We start from the raw sequence: 24,997 nt of genomic DNA, 5'->3' as shown, positions 1-24,997 counted from the left end.
CTTGCACTCAAACCAACTGTGCCACAGTCTTGTATCCAATTTTATTTAGGATGAGAAAGTGTTAGGAGAGACAAGAGAAACTATTTGCCTGCAGAAGATGAGAGACTGAGAGATATCACAACTAACTGGCAAGTCATTGGTGATTAGGAAATTTCGCAGAGACATCTGCTAGGTTTTTCTGTTTTGTTTTATTTTGTTTCAAAGTAATATCCAGTTGAATATCAACATATACCAGACTCCATAGGAACAGAAGGATAAATAAGATCTAACTCTTGCCTTCAACTCTGTATGGAAATAAGACATATACAAATAGATATAGCACAGTGCAGTAGAGACTGATCCACAAATAACTGATAGAACATTCTCCAAGAACTCCAAATAGGTCTTAGGCTAATCATCATCAAGTCACTGTGATATGCATCACATATACATAAATGATATGCACACACACACACACTTATTGTAAGCCAAGAAAAATGACCATGGTAATTAAATATTTTTAAAATAAAAATACTGAGCTGGATAAACTTGGGGAACATTCAGTGAGGCATATAATTATAACCTTAATGACCCATTTTACCTCATTAATAAAAGTGTTGGCATTTGTTGTTCTAGCAGAGATCAATAAACCTGTTCAAAGCAGACATTTCATACATGCCCCTGTATTAAATGAAATGTTTCATGGAAACACTAACCTAAAAGCAAAATGGGTGACTCCATCCCAACACACTGTTCCTTGGAATTCCTGATAATCTTGTTTATAAATTAAAGCATTAGAGGGGTGCCTGGGTGACTCAGTCATTAAGTTTCTGCCTTCGGCTCAGGTCATTGTTTTAGGGTCCTGGGATCAAGTCCCGTGTCAGGCTCCCTACTCAGCGGAAAGCCTGCTTCTCCTTCTCCTTCTGCCATTGCTTGTGTTTCTTCTCTCGCTGTCTCTCTCTTTCTGTCAAATAAATAAATAAAATCTTTTTTAAAAAATTAAAAATTTCTAATTTTTATTGTTCTTTTCATGTATATAAGTTTTCAATGGAATCTTTAATATCTAATGGAAATGGCACATTTAGTAGAAAATACAAAATAAACCTGAATGTCTGTAACAGTTTAAACTTCCTTGTAAGACTGGCCACACACATATAACTCCTCTTTCCAACAACATGCTCAAATGTCAGTAAAGGAATAAAAAGATGTACATATTAGAAAAACAAAAATAATGAGAAAGAGAAGAACAGAGTATGAGAGAGTTCAACAATTTATTAGAACACTGCTGGGCAGTGTTTATTAAGGTAATTAATAACTGATTAAGGAATAGTAATTAAATTAACTACAATCTGAAGTGCTTGCAAAGGAGGGCCTGAAGTCACGTTCCTTAGAAGCAGAGACTGAAAGAGGAATTCCTGCACAAATCATTTACTGATAGTCCACTCTCAGGAGAAACTTATAGAGGCAATGAAGCTAAATCAAGCTAAAGCAGAAGAAAAGGCAAGTCAGCCATGTGAATTTAGAGGACATCTAGCCTCACCCTGATTCCACAGAGTACACTGGAGGATAAAGTGTATTAAAAGGTTCTCCTATCCAGAAAGAAAGGCTGGGCTGTTATATCCCCGCATAGTTACTGCATGGCCATGGGACTGTCCCAGGCAGAGAGAGAAAAGTGCCATCTCCCTCAGTCCTGGATCATTCTGCAAAGAACAATGTGCAGGTGTGAGCCATAAGCAGTCAGAATCTGCAGCAGTAGGGCGCCGGTGTACATACACTCCTAGTAAAAGCGATCTGAGAAGGGTGCCACCAGCATCTTGTACAGTCCTACCCTTGCCCAGCTCAGTCTGCTGGCTTCTCACTTAAGTTTACCCCATCTGGTCCCTGCTTTTCCAAGATTCTAGTTGGCTGCAGTTTCCAATACAACTTACAGGAGAAGAGTTAGTGGGATGAGCTATTGTATCCCTGCTGAAGTTGCCCCAAAATCATAACTGACATACATCTCCTTCTGCTATTGATATATACAACAATGCAACAACATGGCTGAAATTCAGCATAATTATGCTAAGTGAAAGAAGACATACACACACCAAAAAAAAAAAAAAATTAGCACAAGTGTTATGAATCCCCTTATAGAAAACTCTAGAAAATAAAATCTAATTACTAAAAGAAAGATTAAGTGTTGCCTGGAGAGAAGTTATATGGACAGAAGAAGAAGGAAGTTATTTTTTTTTTAAATGACCAGCATCCTCCCATTTTCTTTTTCTTTAATTAATTTTTTTAATTTTTTTATAAACATATAATGTATTTTTATCCCCAGGGGTACAGGTCTGTGAATTGCCAGGTTTACACACTTCACAGCACTCACCATAGCACATACCCTCCCCAATGTCCATAACCCCACCACCCTCTCTCGACCCCCCTCCCCCCAGCAACCCTCAGTTTGTTTTGTGAGATTAAAAATCACATATGGTTTGTCTCCCTCCCAATCTGATCTTGTTTCATTTATTCTTTTCCTACCTCCCAAAACCCCCACATTGCATCTCCACTTGGAGGAAGAGATTATAAGGGAGCAAGAGGAAATTTTGCAGAGCAATATATGTGTTCACCATCTTGGTTGTGATAATAGTTTCATGAGTGTACATATCTAAACTTATCAAATCTTACATTATAAATATACACAGGTGACTGTAGTCAATGAAAACTCAATAAGGCTCTCAAAAATACACTCAAAAATAAGGGGGTGGTATATTATGGACATTGGGGAGGGTATGTGCTTTGGTGAGTGCTGTGAAGTGTGTAAACCTGGTGATTCACAGACCTGTACCCCTGGGGATAAAAATATATGTTTATAAAAAATAAAAAATTTTTAAAAAATGAATAATTTTTAAATAAATACAGAAGTAAATAACCCATTTTATTCCAATGTCATTAATTCATTCATTTGATGGTTACCATATAGTTCCATTCTGTGAGACATTGTGCTAGATGTTGGGAGCAGAAATATTTCTAGGTTATGATTTCATTTCCTAAGGACTTCACAAATTTCTGAAATAATAGTCACCTAATATTTGAGAAAAATTAGCTATGATATTTGTTTCAAAGATGGTAGTTAATGTTCCTTACATTTCCCTTATATCAAAATATTGAATAAACTCAATAAATAATGTTAGCAGTCCTTTTCACGTAAAACCTTCTTGTATTAGTAGCTGTTTCTGTGTTTCACTTTACTAACCATTGCTCTTGGGGTGTCAATAGTATCTTCCCCTTTTAATGCTAGTATATTTATGTTCCAAAATTATCACAACTTATTGACCATCACTAATGATGCAGCCAACTCTTGATCCGTATTTTGACAGTGGATTTTCCAGAAACCTAGCTTTCGTCTTTGCACCCTTCTGCATTTGGGGACATTTCATTGCTTGTTAGCTCCTCCATCAAGGGTATTCATTAGGAAAGAAAAAGCAAACAATCCATCCAAAAATTCTGCCAAGAATAATAAAATATTAACATTGGAAGTAATCTCCAAAGTAATCTATTCCAACAATTATGCAGTGCTAGAACTTCCTCTAGCCTGTCCCTGATATAGTCATCTAAACTAGATCCTGCTTGAACATTCTGAATAATAACAGAGCCAATGCTTGTTTACTACATTAAGAGCATTTACAGTGCCCTGGTTTTGCTCACCTTCATGGTAGCAGTTCAAATAGAAGCTCCAAGGTGGTTGGAAACAATTTTAAATTTGGTTAGGAAATAGTAATAGGTATGTTAGTTATCATACATACACACACGCCATCACACAATGTTTGGAGGAAGGAAGGAAGGGAGAGAGAGAAAAGGAGTGAAGAAGGAAGGAAGAAAGAGAGAGAGAGGTTGGGAGGGAGGGATGAAGGAAGGAAGACAGGCAGAGAGATGGGAGGAAAGAAAGAAAAGAAATAAAAAAAAAAAAGAAAAGAGGAAGGAAGGAAAGAAAAAGAGAGATAAGAGATAAAGAGGAAGGAATGAAGGAAGATAGGAGGGAAGATAGAAAGATGGAAGAGAGGAAGGGAAAGGGAAGGAAAGTGAGGGGAAGGGAGAAAGAAAGAGGGAGAAGGAAGGAAAGGAGGAGAGGGAATGAGGAGAGAAAGAGAGGGAGGGGAGAAGAGGGGAGAGGAGAGAAGAGGAGAGGAGAGGAGAGGAGAGGGGAAGGGAAAGATGGAGGAAATGTTAAACTAAAGAACAAGTCCATTAGTTCTATGGGCTGAACTGTATCCCCTCCAAATCCTCTTGCTGAAGCCCTAATCCTCAATGTGACTGAATTTGGAGATAGCGCTTTTGGGTTCAAAGAATTTATAGGGGAAATTTCCTAATGTGATAGGATCAAGGGCCTTATAAGGAGAGGGAGAAAAAAAGATCTCTCTGTCTCTCTCTACTCTGTGAGGACATAGCAAGGAAGTGGCCATCTGTAAGGCAAGAAGAGGGCCCTCAGCAGAAACTGACCAGGATCTCAGACTTCCAGCCCTCGGAAATGTAAGAAAATAAAATTCCTTTTGTCCAAGCCACTCAGTCTATGATATTTTGTTATTGCAACTCTAGCTTTTTACTAACAAATTCAGTCTCAGGAAGACTTTTTGGAAGTCCATTAAGGCATTTGAGAGCTCAAAATACTCTTTTGTATACCTCAAGCCAACTGAAAAAATGTTTAAGATTCACTTTTGTTCGCACCACTTATTCAATCTTAACTTGATTTGGGGGTGGGGGGAGAAAACAAAAAGAATATGGGAGAGAAAGGAACCCGTAAAAGGGGAGATTGGACACCAGGATCCTGGACAATATCCTCTGACATAACTGACGCTCAGTTGCTCCTCTATAAAATGTACGGCTGAAATCTTAAGTGACTCCAAAGCTTTCCTCCATTTACAGACTCTCCAAACCTTTCAATCTTAAAGGCCCCTGTAATATTGGAGGAAAAGGAACAGATTTGTAGCCAGTTTGGCTAAATGTATAAAGGACTTTCTAACCAGATAAGAGGGAATGATGACTACTTACTAACAATGAGCATTATAGAATTCTCCATAAGGAAGCTCAATTTCTCCTATTAAGGATTAAAGTGCTCTAAAACTAAACCTTATTATTATTTGAAGCTCAAGTGTGAAAAGAAAAATGATACTTGAGGCCTCCAAAAGTTTAGCCTGTAATTTCCCCTTCTATATAAAATGATTCATTCATCCAACATACACTAGAGACTTAAAGTTAGCTTGATTCCAACACTGAGAGTCAAGAACTGGAAAGCACTCTATTATTAGTTTTTCTAATGAACTCAATAAATATTAATAATTGGAGGTATGTATATTTTGATGTACAAATATAATCTTTCTATTTAATATAAAAAAATATGTGCACTGAAAGAGAAGGATACCCTCGATTCAGGGAATTTAAATGTGGGAAGACACTTCAATTACACTCTTTCCTGAAATCACCTCAGATGGCTTCAGAGATAGCAAGGTGCCCCCTTGTTGGAGCTTCCAACAAGGAGCTTCCAACTGGAGCTTCCAGTATTTGATTCTCTCCCCTGTAACTGCATCTTGTTACATTATAATATCCATTTAAATATGTCTAGAGAGTGTGGTGCCTGGGTGGTTAAATGTTCAATTCTTGATTTCAGCTCAAGTCATGATCTCAGGGTCGTGAGATCAAGTGCCGTTTCAGGCTCTACTCTGGGGCTGGAGCCTGCTTAAGATCCTCTCTCTCCCTCACTTTCTGCTTCCCCACCACCACCACCACTGTCGCTCAAGCTTTCTCTAAGAAAAAAAAAATTTTTCAATTAAATATCTGTAGATATTAAGATACATCAGACACAGGCACTAAACCTTATACATCTTTGTTTCCAGAAACTTGCACCACATCTGAGACATAGTTTGTGCTATTTTGTGGATTAAGAAGAATAAATCTGTTTAAATAGGATGAGGCTGACGCTCACAACTACTTGTCCAAGGTCTAACAGACAGATGTGACAGAACCAGATCTAGGCCCCAGATCTAAGTCTCAAAGTTCAGTTTTCCTGCCTTCAAAATAGCTTGCAGGAGGGACACCTCAGTGGCTCAGTCAGTTAAGCATCCAACTCTTAGTCTTGGCACAGGTCATGATCTCAGGGTTCTGAGATGGAGGCCGACACTGTGCTGAGCTTAAAGCCTGCCTAAGATTCTCTCCCTCTCCCTCTACCTCTCCCTTACCTCCACCCCTCCCCCAAAATGAAAAAATATCATGCAGATAAGAAACTGGTATCTCACTCAAACCCCACTTCTGTGTTCACTTGAGAATAACCAGGAAAACTAGCAATATAAAGAAAAACAACAAAATTTAAAACAAGAGGAGATGGTGTAAAAAGAAACTGATTTGAATAGAAACTTCTCTAATAAAGAAGATATAGAAAAGATCAATAAGCATATAAAAAGATGCTCAGCATCATTAGTCACCATGGAAATCCAAATAAAAACCCTAACAAGTACTACTTCATACTCACTAATATGGCTGTAGTCAGAAGACAAACAATAGGGTCATAATAAAAAAGGTAGCAGGTGTTGACAAGAATTTGGAGAAATTGGAACCACTATGCATTGCTCGTGGAAGTGTAAAATAGTGCAGCCATTTAGAAAACAGTCCAACATTTCCTCAAACAGTGACTTGTTACCGCAATGCATAGAAACTCCACTCCTAGGATATACCTAAGAGAAATGAAAACATATGACCACACAAATCACATACATCAATGTTCATAACAGCCAAATAGTGGAAACAATCCTAATGTCTATCAACTTATGAATGGATAAACAAAAATAGGGTATATATCCATGTAATGGAAAGGTAGTATAGCAATAAAAAGGTGGTACAAAGTACCAATGCTAAGCACATACATGCTACAACATGAATGAACCTTGAAAACATACGCTAAGTGAAAGAATACAGACTAAAAAGACCACAGATTGCATGATTCCATTTATATAAAGTGTCTAGGACAAGCAAGTCCATACAGAAAGAAAGTAGATTAGTGAGTGGTTACCAGGGACTTGGAGAAGGACAGAATGGCAGGTGACTTCTAATGGTCTTTTGGGAGTGATGAAATGTCATGTAATTAAATGGGTTACACAATTTTGTTAATATAACAATCACGAAAATATCTCAAAAACATGAATTTTATAGTATGTAAATTATATCTCAATAAAAATTGTCAAAAAAGGAAAGGAAACTACATAAAATGGCCAAACTTATATGAAATAAATTTCTTTATGAGATAATTTTTTAATGGTGCTCTGTAGAATCTGGTACAAAGTAAAATGAAATATTAGTTACTATTAAGTCTCACAAAAGAAACTGAAGGAACCCAGTGTTTATTTAGAGCCTGATTATGCCAGTCCCAAGATAAGGGCATTTTCTACATTTATCTCATTCATCTTTTGAGCACTTTATTACACATTTTATAAACAAGAAAACAAAGTCTCAGATAGATTAACTAATTTTCCCAAGATCACACAGTAATGTAGGGGAGACCTGGGAATCCATTTCAGATATACCTAACCCCAAAGCACGTATTCTTGCCACTCTAGCACATGCTTCCTCAGATAGTTTTCAAATTCTATAAAATTCCATTTCTTGTAAGTTCTTCCAGAAGTTGTGAAGTAAACTAGAACAAACTTATCTTCAAAGGCCTATACAAATCCTGGGCAAAACCGATAAGCTCAATGCACTCCTTTATTTGTCCTACCTGCCTTCTTGATCATCAACTTCATGATTGCCAAAGTTGGGGAGAGCAGTTTACCACAAAGCCCCTTCCCATACCTGTATCCCTGCAGGACATCTAGTTCATCATTATGGTTCCCAAGCCTTTAACTATACTCTGCATTCAGTAGGAGTTCCACATGTAATTGTGGCAATTGAATGAATAAACCTTTTCTTCCCTTTACGTTCTCGTAATCCTTTAGGGAGAAAAGTTGAGGCTATAGTAAAGTTAACCATTTACTCTTTCAGGACCAGATGCATCCCAACAAACTTTCTTTGCAGGAACACGTAACTATGGACAGACTTGGTAGATGGGAAGTCGTTCCCCAGTCCTTCTTGTAGAGGGTTACAGACTGATAGCAATGGCCATTGTCCACGTAATTGATGGGGTTATACCCTTTAGTCCTCTCTGGCAGGATCATGCGGCCAGTTCTGGAGAACAGGATGAAAGTCAAAGGAACAGATATTACCTGTTGCTTGAACATAATTCCTGATTTCCTACACACCTCTCAGCAACTGCTGAGGTGGTAGCTGCTCCCTCAGGCACAGGAAAAAGTGTAGAAAAGAGCCCTCAACTGACCCACGTGGACATTTCATTAACCACTGAAATACTGAGGTTGTCTTTCTTTCTACAGCATGACCTAGCCTATCCTGACTAATTCAAGACTCTGAAGTCAAGATTATGTGTGAGAAGAGTGAGCAGTACAATTTAACCGGAACATGCTTGACTATGAAGAACTGGAGAAGGCAGGGTCAGGAAGATAGCTTGGGTCAGAAAATGCAAAGTCTTGAAACTCAAACTAATTTAGAAAGTGTTTTGAAAGAGGAAAGTATTACAAAAAGGAAGAATAGTTAGAGAGGTTAGAGAAACTATTGGCAGAAAACAAATAAATGAACAAACCTAAAAGAAGAAGAATGCACAATCAGTAGCAGACATCAAGACATGGGAGATGCCTTCGCTTTGAAAGTCAAGAAGGGTTGAAGGTAGACATCTGAGGAGAGAAAGCAGGCAGGCATTAGGCAGAAAATGCTAAAAATCAATCTGAAAAGTACAAAAGGCCATGGCTAGAAACAGAGCTGCATTAATTGCCTATTGCTACTGTCAAGTTACCACAAATTAGTGCTTTATAAACACACAAATGTATTACTTTACAGATCTGTAAATTAGAAGTCTGACTTGGACCTCACTGTATAAAATGAAGGAATCAGCATGTCTTTGTCCCTTTCTAAAGGCTCTACAGGATAATACATTTCCTTACATTTCTTAGCTTCTAGCCACCATTTGCATTGCTTGGCATGGTCTTCAAAATTAGCAAGGTAGCATCTCTCTGACCTTTCTTCTTTTGTTGACATCTTTTTCTCTTAACACAGCTAGGAAAGGTTCTCTCTTTTTTTTAATTAATTAATTAATTAATTTTATTTATTCATTGTTTATGCACCACACCCAGTGCTCCATGCAATACGTGCCCTCCTTAATACCCACCACCAGGCTCACCCATTCCCCCCACCGTCTCCCCTCTAAAACCCTCAGTTTTTTTGTGAGAGTCCACAGTCTCTCATGGTTCATCTCTCACTCCAATTTCCCCTACTTCAGTTCTCTGTTTTTAAAGGCTCATGTAATCAGATTGGGCCCACTCAGATAACCAAGATAACCCCATCTCAAGGTGCTTAATGACATCTGCAGAGTCTCTCAAGCCACACAAGGCAATGTATTCACTGGATTGGGGGATTAAGATATAGTCATCTTTGGGAAGCCATTATTCTGCCTACCCCTGTAACCAATCATAAAGAGTGAAAGGAGTCAAACAACCAAGAAACAAGACTGAGGTACTAGACAGGAGAATGGCTCTATTTTAATGTACTCCAAGCTACAGCAGGCCAGCCCACTGTGCACGGTGGCTCTTACTCTGAATCCCCAAAACAGGAAGTTCAATGGTTGGAATGAGAAGGGATTAGATTCTACTTTGGTAGTAAAAGGGAATGTGTAGCACAGACAGCAGTGTCCATGATGCCCTGAGATTAACCCTTGGCATGCACGACACATAGGTTCCATAAATACAGGCTGAATGAATGGATATATGAATGAAATGTTGACTAAATAAACAGGACTCAGCAGTAGCCTGGATACAGAAGGCACCAGAAAGAGAAGAATAAAAATATTTGACAGTCAGTGAAGCAGCTAGGAGAGGTACAGGGCTAGACTTTAAAGAAAACATGGGAGAGAATTAAATGGAATTTCTTCCCAGCTGCGCTCTGAAAATTTTATTGTTTTGCAGAATTTAATTTCTTCTACATAGCTGAAGGAGCAGATATGCTGGCAAATAGATGTAAGCTAGAGAACTGTAAGAAATCATATTAACTATATGTTTAGAAAAGGATTATTGGGCACATATTTTCCAGGAAACCAAAACTAGACATAATATTTGTGAGAAAGAATTGGGGAAACTCCTAATTAGAAGAATGGGATCATTTTTAAAGGAGATTTTATCTTTAAAGAGATCTAAAGAGATAGGACCATGTTTTAATTATGAAACAATGTTTCTGAATGCGTGTGCCTTAGATCTCTCCAGTGGAGGTATTCTGCATCTGGGTCTATTGACTCAGTAACATGTAGTGAAAACTGAAAACTATAATAAATCACAATCCCTGTGGGCAACACCCGATTAGATTTCTTTCTGGCCTTTGCACGATGGTGGCAATGGCTGTAACCCAAAACATAAACAAAAACTCACATGGAAGCAACAAACACATTTTTTAAAATTATATTATTCCCCAGTCCAAAGAACTTTTTGTCTAAGACTTAGTCTGTGGTTTATTTATATTACTGAGTAACTCCACCCAGTGAACATAAAGCAGAGATGACTCCAAAAAGGCAGCATTTATGTAGTCTAATGGTTCCCATGTATGGATGATAAATGTGCACTCCAAGAAGTTTGGCAATTCCTTTTAGGAAATTGACTTAATAAGATGGTGACAAGTGAAGTGTACACATGGTCAGTCCCATGATAACCCAGACATTTCTGTTCTCATCTCAGGAAAAGCAAGCCATTCGTTCTCCATTAACAATGTGCTGTAAAGCAACATGTAAATAATGGGCAAACTGCCACAAGTTAGATTTGCTAAAAACAGTCCCATGGTATAAATAGAAACCAGAGCTACAACCATTGCTAATGCAATATGATAGTTGATGAGAATGACACAGTCTTAAACCTCTTGTTTCTCGAAACAGTCTAGAGAACTGACAAACGGTGATAAAACAAGAACCAGAAAGAATCAATTTGGCCTGTCACTTGAATTATGAGTTTTTCCAGACATCCACATTCGTTATCCTAGTAATGTAAATTGTCTCTGGTTAAACTTTAACCTTACAATGGTTTTCCCCACCACTCAATATATTTCTTGTTTACTGGGCATCTGGGTATGACTGTGCTACTTACCTAGGAGCACTACCTACATAGGAGATAAAATAAGATTTATATTTCAAGTTGGGTCTTTCTATGACTTTATCAATGTCTAATGGGATTTGCCTAACTGGGGATGTTATAAAGATTAATCGAGAAGAACTGACCCCCTACTATGGAATAGTTAACAAGCACATGCAAGGGTACATGCATATAACATACAAACATGAGAGTACTTAGCTGGAGTTTACCACCAATCTATCAAGCCTTTAATAAGGGTAGCTAGACTCTAAACACACCCTTGGTCTTCTTCTGTTCCGTTTCCAACACTATGTCGCTTCTACTCCAAGCAAAATTTGGTACAATGAGGTTTCATCTTTTCATCACTGGTGCCCTCTCAGACTGGTAGCATAACACCCAGATTCCCATCTTGCTTCTTACTTCCAGACATCCACATTCGTTATCCTACTAATGTAAATTGTCTCTGGTTAAACTTTAACCTTACAGTGGTTTTCCCCACCACTCAATATATTTCTTGTTTACTGGGCATCTGGGTATGACTGTGCTACTTACCTAGGAGCACTACCTAGCGCCTGTCATTTTTATTTATCAATATATACTTTTCCATAAATATTTATTGAAAATGACTGTGTGTACAGGCACCATGGCAGGTACTGGAAATGTATTGGAGAACAAGACACAGGTGTTTGACTCTCAACTTTCCCTCACAGTTTGAATCTTAGCCTGATTCCTCCACTTATGCCCCCTCCTCATCTCAAATAGTTCAATGCCACAAGAGGACTCCATGGTGCACTACCCCAGCACTGATCATTGGGCAAGCATCCCACCCAAGATGTCCTTTTTCCTCCAATGGGGACACAAAAGACATTTGTACAATGACAGGACCTCTGCCCTAGATTGGCACTGGACTGTCTCCCTTTGGTGTTGAGGCAGATGCTATGAAGCATTTGTAGCCACTCACCCTGTAATTTCTCAAAGGTTAATGTTGAAACTATGTTGAAGAACTCCACTGCACTTATTTTTTTTTTACATTGGTAACTTTTTAATTTGTGCTCTTAATAGTTTTGTATAAATGGATGTCATTCTGGAGCATCAGGAGATGGTTCTCTTGTGCACTACTTACTCCCCTTACACAATACCAGTGTCTTCTGCTTCAAAGGGAGGGGTATGTGCATGGAAGAAATGGATTATGTATAGAAAGAAATGCCTTTTTAGATGTCTAGAAGACTCACAGTCCCCTTCCTCTCTGTCTCTCCAAACATCCCTTCAAGGGAAAAACAAAAACAAAAAACTCTGGTTACTAAACTAAGTCTACAGACTCAGATAATTAACTGCTGCTTAACTTTTGCTTGCCCAACATGTTTACACCCATCCAAAGAAAGTAGCCTCATGTTACTATCAAATGGGGAAAAAAATCATACACAATAATGAGAATTTAGTGCAAACTACACATATCCAAAATATAGGAATTTCCAAATATAAATTAGGAACAGAGGGAAGTTTCCAAGATTTTATTTATTTATTTGACAAAGAGAGAGAGAGACAGCAAGAGAGGGAACATGAGCAGGGGGAGTGGGAGAGGGAGAAGCAGGCTTTGCTGCTGCACAGGGATCCTCAAATAGGCCTCAATCCCAGGAGCCTGGGATCATGACCTGAGCTGAAGGCAGATACTTAACATCTGAGCCACCCAGGCACCCCCAAGGTAAGTTTCTAAACCATCCAGTGAGTTGTCTATGTTAAGAATTTCTAACAAATATGCACAAAATTCTCTTCTATAATAAAAATGCTTTGACTAAATTTCAAACCTTGTCTCCAATTTTCTCCTAATTATATTACAGTCTAATACTGAGTCAGTCTGTTTTACACAGACAAATGTCATACTGACATGGAGTCAAATTACCTGTAGTCTATCTCCCTCCACATGGGACAGTATCTGAAACTATGTGGATATTACCTCACAGAGTAGAAAACATTTCTCTGGGTAGTGTTTAAAGGGAACAAAATGTTGGCAAAATAAAAGCAGGAAAAAAATCCTACCCTTACAATCCCAAGGATTCTCTAGCCATGCACCTGTGTTCTCTTTACCTCTACCCAAACCAATGATTTTCTGACACACTAAGGCAGAAAATACTGAAATAATGTATCTCTTCTCTCATCCACTGGGCTTCCCTACATCAATCACAGGTAATGAAAATGAAATGACATAATACATATGAAAATGCTTTGAAAAGCCTTAAGTGCTATCTATACTTAAGAGGGAGTGGAGATAGTGATGTTCCTAGAGGCAGGAATGTGGCAATTTCTTTGACAGTGTTTCCCAATTTAGGGCATACAGAGAACTAGTTTTGTGAAAAGACCCTTGGAAAGGCAGTTCAGTGTGGGGTTGCATCAGTAACCAAATGATCCTAGAATTAACACTATGTAGAAGCCAGATGGTGGAGGAGTAGAAAACTGATATAGCATTAGGTCCCAGGAGTTCAGCTGGTAGTTATCAAACCATTCTGAACACCTACAGGTTCCTAACTTAATAGGATATAGAAGAGAAGAAGAGCAGCAATTCTAGAAACAGAAAATCAACCACTTTCAGGAAGGTAGGATGTGCAGAGAAGTGAATCTGAAGCCACAGGTAGATAGACCATGGAGAGAGGGGCTGGCTCCCTGCAAGTGGTGGAGCAGCAGAGCACAAAATCAGAACTTTTATAAGGCTGCTCACTGAAGGACGTGGCTCCAGAAGCTAAGTGGGGGTGGAGCCCTTGCAGAGACAGTGGGGGCTCAGAACCAGCCAGGTCACAGGAAGACCGGAAGTGACTGAGTGTGGCAGAGCTGTCAGGTATCAGAGCAGAGAAGTGGGCTACAGAGACAGAGCATAGCAGTGCACTCTCAGCTCGGGATGACCTTAAACTGTGATCCAAGGCACAGTGAGGCCACTGCTCTTCATGCAGGGACCCCACAAGTGGCAGATCTGGGGAAACTCACCTTCTTCCTCTGGGAAGACTGCCACAGAAGCATGGCAGGAATCTGTTGGGTTTAGAGATGCCAAACAAGGCCATGCATGAGAGACAGAAATGCTGGGTCACAGGCTGGGTGAGCACAGAGTGTTGCCAGAGACTAGAGAGATGGGAGGGATTGACTGCTTTTCTCTGAGGGCATAGTGAAGAGTGGAGCCCTGACCTCTCGGCTCTTACAGACTGGAGATTCAGAGGCCACCGATTTCATTCCCATCCTCCAAAGCTCTACAGAAATTGTTCAGGGAATAAAAGCTACTGAGAGTGAACCCAAGCAGATTACTTAGCTGGTCCCGGCAAAGGCGGTGCAATTCCGCCTCCAGCAAAGACATTTGAGAAGCACTGCAATAGGCTCCTCCCCCAGAAGATCAGCAAGAACATCCAGCCAAGACCAAGTTCACCAATCAATGAGAACTGTGGAACTCCAGAACTAGGGGAAAGCAACACATGGAATTCATGGCTTTTCCCCCATGATCTTTTAGTATTGGAAAGTTAAAATTTTTTTTATTTTGTTTTTTTCTTATTCTATTTTTTTAACCTTTCCTCTCTCCTCTGTTAACATTTCTTAACTATTTCATCTTATCAATAGCTTGTTTTAAAAAATACTTTTAAATTTTCAGCGTTATAGTCATATTTTATCCATTCATTGTATTTAACCTTATTTTTTGTAAACATTTAGGTTTTGTTGTTTTTTGTTTTTTCTAAAAATTTTGGGATACAATTTCTTCTAATAGATCAAAATATACCTTAAATATAGCTCCAGCCTGATCACATTCTGTCATCTTTTTTTTTCCAACCAATTTATCTTATCAATTCCTTTTTTTACAGTCCCCTTTAATTTTTTTCTTTACAGTCATATCCCATCCCTTCACCATCTTTACCCTTATTTTTGTGTATATATATAAGTTTTTCTTTAATTAAAATCTTGGGAGATAGTTCCTTCTAAGACACCAGAATACTTCCAAAATCAAGTGGGTGGCTCTGTTCTATTCACCAGTCTAATACATATATTTTTTCCCCCTTCCTTCTCCCCCTGTTTTGGGTCTCTTCTGATTTCATTAGCATATATTTTTCTGGTGTCTTTGTCATCCTTTTAGTATTTTACTCTCTCATTCATATATTCCTTTTTTTTAATATTTTATTTATTTATTTGTCAGAGAGAGATATCAGAAATAGGCAGAGAAGCAGGCAGAGAGAGGGGGGAAGCAGGCTCCCCACTGATCAGAGAGCCCAATGCAGGTCTTGATTCCAGGACCCTGAGATCATGACCTGAGCAGAAGGCAGAGGCTTAAACCCACTGAGTCACCCAGGTGGTCCTCATTCATATATTCTTATCTGGATAAAATGACAAGGTGGAAAAACTCACCACAAAAAGAAGAACTAGAGCCAATAACTACAGCTAGGGACCTAGTCAACATGGACATTGGTAATATGTCAGAACTAGAGTTCAGAATGACGATTCTCAAGGTGCTAGCTGGGCTTGAAGAAGGCATGGAAGATATTAGAGAATCCCTGTCTGCATAAATAAAATCCCTTTCTGGAGAAATAAAAGAACTAAAATCAAACCAAGTTGAAATTTAAAAAGCTATCAATGAGATGCAATAAAAAATGGAGTCTCTTACTCCTAGGATAAATGAGGCAGAAGAGAGAATTATTGATATAGAAGACCAAATGACAGAGAATAAAGAAGCTGAGCAAAAGAGAGACAAACAATTACTGGCCCACAAGGAGAGAATTCAAGATATATGTGATACTATAAAATGAAACAATATTAGAATAATTGGGACCCCAGAAGAAGAAGAAAGACAGAGAGGGGCAGAAGGTATATTGGAGTAAATTATATTAGAGAATTTCCCTAATATGGCAAGGGGAACAAGCATCAAAATCCAGGAGGCACAGAGAACTCCCCTCAAAATCAATAAAAATAGGTCCACACCCCATCATCTAATAATAAAGCGTACAAGTCTCCTGAAAGCAGCTTGGGACAAGAGATTTGTAACATACAATGGTAGATAGATTAGATTGGCAGCATACTTATCCACAGAGACATGGCCAGCCAGAAAGGATAGGCATGATATATTCAGAGCACTAAATGAGAAAAATCTGTAGCCAAGAATACTATAGCCAGGTAGGCTGTCATGGACAATAAAGAAGAGATAAAAAGCTTCCAGGACAAACAGAAACTAAAAGAATTTGCAAACACCAAACCAGCTCTACAGGAAATATTGAAAGGGGTCCTCTAATCAAACAGAGAGCCTGAAAGTAACAGACCAGAAAGGAACAGAGAAAATAGACAGTAACAGTCATGTTACAGGCAATACAATAGCAATAAATTATTACCTTTCAATAGTTACCCTGAATGTAAATGAGCTAAATGCCCCAATCAAAAGACACAGGTATCAAGGGGGAAAAAAAAAAAAGGACCCATCGAAATGCTATCTACAAGAAACTCATTTTAGATCCAAAGACACCTCCATATTTAAAATGAGGGGGTGGAAAACAATTTACTATGCTAATGGACATCAAAAGAAAGCTGGGGTGGCAATCCTTAGATCAGTTAGATTTTAAGCCAAAGACTATAATAAGAGATGAGGAAGGACACTATATCATACTTAAATGGTCTGTCCAACAAGAAGATCTAACAAATTTAAATATCTATGCCCCTAATATGGGAGCAGCCAATTATACAAACCAATTTTTAACAATATCAAAGAAACACATCAACAATAATACAGTAATATTAGGGGATTTTCATACACCCCCACACTGAAATGAACAGATCATCTAAGCAAAAGATTAACAAGGAAATAAAGGCTTTAAATGGCACACTGGATCAGATGGACATCACAGATATATTCAGAACATTCCCTCCCAAAGCAACAGAATACACATTCTTCTCTAGTACACATGGAACATTCTCTAGAGTAGATAACATCCTGGGTCACAAATCAGGTCTCAACCAGTATGAAAAGACTGGGATCATTCCCTGAATATTTTTAGACCACAATGCCTGAAGCTAGAGCTCAATCACAAGAGGAGAGTTGGAAAGAACTCAAATACATGGAGGCTAAAGAGCATCCTACTAAAGAATGAATGAGTCAACCAGTAACTTAAGAAGAATTGAAAAAATTCATGGAAACAAATGAAAATGAAAACACAACTGTTCAAAATCTTTGGAACATAGCAAAGGCCGTCCTGAGAGGAAAGTATATAGGGATACAAGGCTTTTTTCAAGAAACAAGAAAGGTCTCAAGTACACAACCTAACCCTACACCTAAAGGAGCTGGAGAAAGAACACCATGGAAAACCCCAAACCCATCAGGAGAAAAGATATCATAAAGACCAGAGCAAAAATCAATGCAATAAAAATTAAAAACACTAGAACAAATCAATGAAGCTAGGAGCTGGTTATTTAAAAGAATCAATAAGATTGATAAAGCCCTGGTCAGACTTATCAAAAAGAAAAGAGAAAGGACCCAAATAAATAAAATCATGAATGAAAGAGGAGAGGTCACAACCAACACCAAAGAAATACAAACAATTAAAAGAACATATTATGAGCAAAAATACACCAGCAATTTTGACAATCTTGAAGAAATGGATTCATTCCTAAAGACATACAAACTACCAAAATGGAACCAGGAAAAAATAGAAAACCTGAACAGACCCATAAACAGGAAGGAGATTGAAGCAGTCATCAAAAATCTCCCAAAAAACAAGAGCCCAAGGCCAGACACCTTCCCAGGGGAATTCTACCAAACATTTAAAGAAGAATTAATACCTATTCTCCTAGAATAAATGAAACAAGATGGGATTGGGAGGGAGACAAACCATAAGTGACTCTTAATCTCACAAAACAAACTGAGGGTTGCTGGGGGGAGGGGGATTGGGAGAAGGGGGCAGGGTTATGGACATTGGGGAGGGTATGTGCTTTGGTGAGGGCTGTGAAGTGTATAAACCTGGCGATTCACAGACCTGTACCCCTGGGGATAAAAATATATTATATGTTTTAAAAAATTAAAAATTAAAAATTAAAAAAAAAAACCCTATTCTCCTAAACCTGTTCCAAAAAATAGAAATGGAAGAAAAACTGCCAAACTCATTTTATGAGGCCAGCATTACCTTGAACCCAAAACCAGACAAAGACCCCATCAAAAAGGAGAATTACAGACCAATATCCTTGATGGACATGGATGCAAAAATTCTCACCAAAATACTAGCCAATAGGACCCAACAGTACATTAAAAGGATTATTCACCACAACCAAGTGGGATTTATTCCAGGGCTGCAAGTTTGGTTCAACATCCACAAATCAATGTGATACAATACATTAATAAAAGAAAAAAACAAGAACCATATGATACTCTCAATAGATGCTAAAAAAGCATTTGACAAGGTATAGCATACTTTCTTGATCAAAAGTCTTCAAAATGTAGGGATAGAGGATACATTCCTCAATATCATCAAAGCCATCTATGAAAACCCACAGCCAATATCTTTCTCAATGAGAAAAAAACTGAGAGCTTTTCCGCTAAGATTAGGAGCACAGCAGGGATGTCCATTATCACCACTGCTAATCAATACAGTGCTAGAATTCATAGCCTCAGCAATCAGACAACAAAAAGAAATTAAAGGCATCCAAATCAGCAAAGAAGAAGTCAAACTATCACTCTTTGCAAATGATATGCTACTTTATGTGGAAAACCCAAAGACTCCACTCCAAAACTGTTAGAACTCATACAGGAATTCAGTAAAGTGTCAGGATATAAAATCAATACACAGAGCCCTCCTACACTGTTGGTGGGAATGCAAGCTGGTGCAACCGCTCTGGAAAACAGCATGGAGGTTCCTCAAAAAGGTGAAAATAGAACTACCCTATGACCCAGCAATTGCACTACTGGTTATTTACCCTAAAGATACAAACATAGTGATCCGAAGGAGCACATGCACCCCAATGTTTATAGCAACAATGTTTACTATAGCCAAACTATGGAAAGAACATAGATGTCCAACAACAGATGAATGGATAAAGAAGAGGTGATATATATACACAATGTAATACTATGCAGCCATCAAAAGAAATGAAATCTTGCCATTTGCGATGACGTGGATAGAACTAGAGGGTATCATGCTTAGCGAAATAAGTCAATCAGAGAAAGACAACTATCATATGATCTCCCTGATATGAGGAAGTGGAGATGCAACATGGGGGCTTAAGGGCGTAGGAGAAGAAACAAGATGGGATTGGGAGGGAGACAAACCATAAGTGACTCTTAATCTCACAAAACAAACTGAGGGTTGCTGGGGGGAGGGGGTTTGGGAGAAGGGGGTGGGATTATGGACATTGGGGAGGGTATGTGCTTTGGTGAGTGCTGTGAAGTGTGTAAACCTGGTGATTCACAGACCTGTACCCCTGGGGATAAAAATATATTATATGTTTATAAAAAATTTTAAAAAATTTTTTAAAAATCAATGCACAGAAATCAGTTGCATTTCTCTACACCAACAGAAGGACAGAAGAAAGAGAAATTAAGGAGTTGATCCCATTTACATTTGCACCCAAAACCATAAGATACCTAGGAATAAACCTAACCAAAGAGGCAAAGAGTCTGTACTCAGAGAACTATAAAGTACTCAAAAAAGAAATTGAGGAAGACACAAAGAAATGGAAAAACATTCCATGCTCATGGATTGGAAAAACAAATATTGTGAAAATGTCTATGCGACCTAAAGCAATCTACACATTTAATGCAATCCCTATCAAAATCCCATCCATTTTTTTTCAAAGAAATGGAACAAATAATCCTAAATTTTATATGGAACCAGAAAATACGCCAAATAGAGGAATGTTGCAAAAGAAAGCCAAATTGATGGTATCACAATTCCAGACTTCAAGCTCTAATATAAAGCTGTCATCATCAAGACAGTATGGTATTGGCACAAAAACAGACACATAGATCAATGGATAAGAATAGAGTACCAAGGAATAAACCCTCAACTAACCTTCGACAAAACAGGAAAGAATGTCCAATGGAAAAAAGACAGTCTCTTCAACAAATGGTGTTAGGAAAATTGGACAGCCACATGCAGAAAAATGAAACTGGGCCATTTCCCTACACCCACACAAAAATAGGCTCAAAATGCTTGAAAGACCTCAATGTGACCTTCATCAAAATCCTTGATGAAGTCAGCAACCTCTTCGTCCTCAACTGCAGCAACTTCTTCCTAGAAACATCACCAAAGGCAAGGGAAGCAAGGGCAAAAATGAACTATTGGGACTTCATCAAGATCAAAAGCTTTTGCACAGCAAAGGAAACAGTCAACAAAACCAAAAGACAACTGACAGAGTGGGAGAAGATATTTGCAAATGACATAACAGATAAAGGGTTAGTATCCAAAATCTATAAAGAACTTACCAACTCAATACCCAAAGAACAAATAATCCAATTAAGAAATGGGCAGAAGACAGGAACAGACATTTTGGCAAAGAAAACATCCAAATGGCCAAAAAACACATGAAAAGGTGTTCAACATCACTCAGCATCAGGGAAATACAAATCAAACCTCAATGAGGTACCACCTCACACCAGTCAGAATGGCTAAAATTAACAAATCAGGAAATGACATGTTGGTGAGGATGCAGAGAAAGGGGGACCCTCCTATACTGTTGGTGGGGATGCAAGCTGGTGCAATCGCTCTGAAAAACAGCATGGAGGTTCCTCAAGAAATTGAATATAGAGCTATCCCATGACCCAGCAATCGCACTGCTGGGTATTTACCCTAAAGATACAAATGTAGTGCACGAGAATGCTTACAGCAGCAATGTCCATAATAGCCAAACTATGGAAAGAACCAAGATGTCCATCAATAGAATGGATAAAGAAGAGGTGATATATATATATACAGTGGAATACTCTGCAGTCATCAAAAGAAATCTTGCCATTTTCGTTGATGTGAATGGAACTAGAGGGTATTATGCTGAGCAAAATAAGTTAATCAGAGAAAAACAATATTCATGTGATCTCTCTGCTATGAGGAATTTGAGAGGCAGGACAGGGGTTTATGGGGGTAGAGCAGGAAAAAATGAATCAAGATGGGATCGGGAGGGAGACAAACCATAAGAGACTTTCAATATCACAAAACAAACTGAGAGTTGCTGGGAGTTGGAGGGGGAGGGATAGGGTAGTTGGGTTATGGACATTGGGGAAGGTATGGGGTATGGTAAGTGCTGGGAAATGTGTAAGCCTGATGATTCACAGACCTGTCTGTACAGGGACAAATAATACATTATATGCTATGGGACAAATAATACATTATATGCTATTATATTATATGTTAATAAAAAGTTTAAAAAAAAAAAGAATTAACACTATGTATAATGTCTACCTTTCAGAACTTGAAAAGACAAATTAGCCATTGAAGGTTTGAAATAGCCCTGCAATGATGAAATCTGCCTAATCTTAATAATTCAAAATTTCTGCAACACAAATGCTTTCAACATATTTTTTCTACATAACATTTAGTAATATTCCTAGGGCTAGGGGCGCTTGGGTGGCTCAGTCAGTTAAGCATCTGACTCTTTCTCTCACCTCAGTAGTGATCTCAGAGTTCTGGGATAGAGCCCCACGGTGGTTGGGCTCCACACTCAGTGGGGAAACTGTGTGAGAATTCTCTTCCCTGTCTACGGCCATACCACCCTGAACACACCCAATCTTGTCTAATCTCGGAAGCTAAGCAGGGTCGGGCCTGGTTAGTACTTGGATGGGAGAATTCTCTTCCCCTCCCTCTACTCCTCCCCCTGCTGGTGTGCTCGCTCGCTCGCTCGCTCTCTCTTTCAAATAAATAAAATATATCTTAAAAAATATTCCTAGACACTGGACTCCCACAGAGTGTTACTAATATTATTATTACTATTACTATTGTTATTATTATTTATAAGGAACAAAGAATTAGATTCTTACCTCACTGAATAGGCTAACTTCTTGCCCTCATGAGACCCCAAATTCTTGCCTAACAACATGATAGGTGGAATTCTTAATTTATGAGTTAAATTAGTGAGCCTGATATTCCCATGGGGCGCCTGGGTGGCTCAGTGGGTTAAGCCTCTGCCTTCGGCTCAGGTCATGATCCCAGGGTCCTGGGATTGAGCCCCACATCGGGCTCTGTGCTCAGCAGGGAGCCTGCTTCCTCCTCTCTCTCTGCCTGCCTCTTTGCCTACTTGTGATCTCTGTCTGTCAAGTAAATAAATAAAATCTTTTAAAAAAATAATAAATTATAAATAAATAAATAAATAAATAAATAAATAAATAAATAAAATTAAGACCCAGATTAGGACCTAAAAGCATTGTCCCAAAACCCAAAATTGATCATTTTTTATGCATTTGCCTATATATATTTTTGTTATAAAGAGGAATATTCAGATGAAAATATATTCATAGGTATATTCATGGATTTAAAGATGGTAGTCTTCATAATCTCAAAATGGAAATTAACCAACAAAAGTTTACTAGTGCAGTTAACCCTATGCTAGTGTTTTGAGCAACACAGTTTTCTGCTTTCAAGGAGCTCGCAGTCTTTTTGACTTCTCAAGATGTGGAATTTATAATCCAGAAGGCAGAAGATAGCACAAGATAACACAAATTAAAATAGCAAATAATATTCATTTGTGTTGATACAAATATGTCTTATCCTTATTAATGTCCAGTAAGAAACCCTCTCAGTCTAGTCAGTGAAAGTGGGAATGGGGAAGCCCAGCTGATCCTGAACAATGGTCTTCCTGTGCCACATGGCCAGATGCGATATCCGTATCCACCTGAAACTCTCTGATTAGTATAGCATGGAAGTCTAATAAAAATTAAGGTTCCAGAAAGGATGCAAAATATACACAACAAAATAACCTAAACTGAAAACCAAGATAATGAAGAATTAGAAGATAGAAGAAATGAGGATGGGAAAAATCAGATGAAACCAATACAGAGTGACACACTCCTTCTCTAATGTCCAATGGAAATAAAGCTGTAAGAAACAACTTACACGAATTTCAAGGGACCACTTTTTGCACAGAAATTTAAGTCTCACTTCTTAACAGGTCATTTCTCTTCCAACCCCATTTCATAGTAATCCAAGGCCCATTTAACCAGGTGTCAATAACTGTGATGCTTTTACGGTTTCTTGCACATAGATTTAACCATTTCCTTTTGCACTGAGTGAAACTCCACGATTGTGACTTTCCTTCTAAAAAAACAAACAGGCTGCCAGAGATGAAGAGATCTGGTATGGGCATACTGAGTGTACTCACAAAGCCATATGACGGCCTTAAGCAGAGGTGGTAAGGGATAACCATTATTGTTCACATTTAAGAAATAAATTATGAATAACATAGTAGTCAAGATATGTAGGACTCTAAATTGCTCCCCTTGTTGTCATGGAGGCTCTATAAGGACATCTTGTAATATGTTTCCCTTACAAGGAAATAGATGAGAACGAGAAACCATGAGATGGTATTTAGCCATCATGGAGGGTCCAAAAATAAGTGGCCACAGTTCTTAAGTGCATTCAGCATTAGCTGCAGTCTATTTTCCATTCATTCAGTCAATCAAATGGATTATAATGTGGGGCATCTGGGTGGCTCAGTGGGTTAGGCCTCTGCTTTTGGCTTGGGTCAGGATCTCAGGGTCCTGGGATCGAACCCTACATCGGGATCTCTGCTAAACAGGGAGCCTGCTTCCCCTTCTCTCTCTGCCTGCCTCTCTGCCTACTTGTGATCACTCTCTCTGTGTCAAATAAATAAAACCTTAAAAAAAAAAAAGGATTATAATGTGATGGTGTATGCCAGAAGAGTATATTTGGCCCCTTTTTATTTCAAAGAAATACTGAAACACATCTGCTCAAATAACACTTGTACTTCTACTGACTTACCAGTCAGGAAGACTCAGTTTTTAGGCCAACATGCAGACTGACCCTCCTTATTTCCAACGAAAAAACATAAAGCTTATATTCTATTTTCACCCTAACAAGTAAGGACGAAGCTTTTCTTTTCTGTGTGTTTCTTGATTCCAACTTCTGACTTACATTTTGCATTCTGAGTTATCATCTCAAAGCTCCTGGTAATGAGTAAAAACCTCCTCTGAGCTCCTGTCATAGAGCCCAGGATTTATCTTGCCCATAGAATTTGCCATGTTGAATATAAAGGATCCATTTACCTCTGCCTCCCTGACAAGATTTTAAATTCCTCAAAAGTGGGAACCAAACAAATTGGTCTTTGGGACTTCAGCTTGTACAATGATGCCAGAAATATACCAACAGCTCTAAATGTGTTGATGTTGTTGTTGTTGTTGTTTTGTTCAGTTTTTTTGTGTTGTTTTGTTTTGATGAGCTAAATAGGGTGTAAGGGGCTAGGAATATAGAATGGTAGGAGAGAAGTTAATAATTAATTTTTTTTTAAAGTTCCACAATCCACAAACTTATATTGACTACCCATTCTATGCTAGGCCTAGTGTCAGGAAAAGGGGTTAAACCTTCAAGAAGAAGGCAGTGAAGTTAAGGAGAAAAGAGATGAGCATATGTAGAAAACTCTAGATAGCAAAAAAATTTCATAAGAGAAGTGCTTACTTTCCTGGGAGCTTCAGAAAATGGATCAGAAAACAGATCTTCAAAAAGGTGGTATTGAAGTAATAAAGGATGTGAGCATGGGTCCATACGTGGTTCTGGCAACAGGAGCTCCAGGCACCACCACATGGAAGATGAAGAGTCAAGCATTATGAAAAGCTAACTGTCTCTCCTAACAGAAGCATAGGGTATGTGAGTGAGGCTGGAAATGAAGACTGAGCTTGAATCACT

The 24,997-nt window shown here is 38.5% G+C and overlaps 1 long non-coding RNA gene across 1 annotated transcript in view; it reads right to left on the bottom strand.

Annotated features, from left to right (window-relative positions):
• Positions 1–237: 237 nt before the first annotated feature.
• LOC132012278 (uncharacterized) overlaps positions 238–24,997 on the bottom strand; it is a 31,532-nt gene continuing 6,772 nt past the window's right edge. Inside the window, exons 2-3 of the long non-coding RNA XR_009402578.1 lie at positions 8,633–8,723; positions 238–943 (exon numbers count right to left, since the gene is read on the bottom strand). This is a non-coding gene — a long non-coding RNA (uncharacterized LOC132012278). The remainder of the gene's footprint in view (positions 944–8,632; positions 8,724–24,997) is intronic.

This window comes from Mustela nigripes, chromosome 2 (assembly GCF_022355385.1).
Source record: "Mustela nigripes isolate SB6536 chromosome 2, MUSNIG.SB6536, whole genome shotgun sequence".
NCBI classification, from domain to species: Eukaryota; Metazoa; Chordata; class Mammalia; order Carnivora; family Mustelidae; genus Mustela; species Mustela nigripes.
Note: the sequence above shows the minus strand (reverse complement) of the source record. Positions and strands in the feature narration are given on the sequence as shown.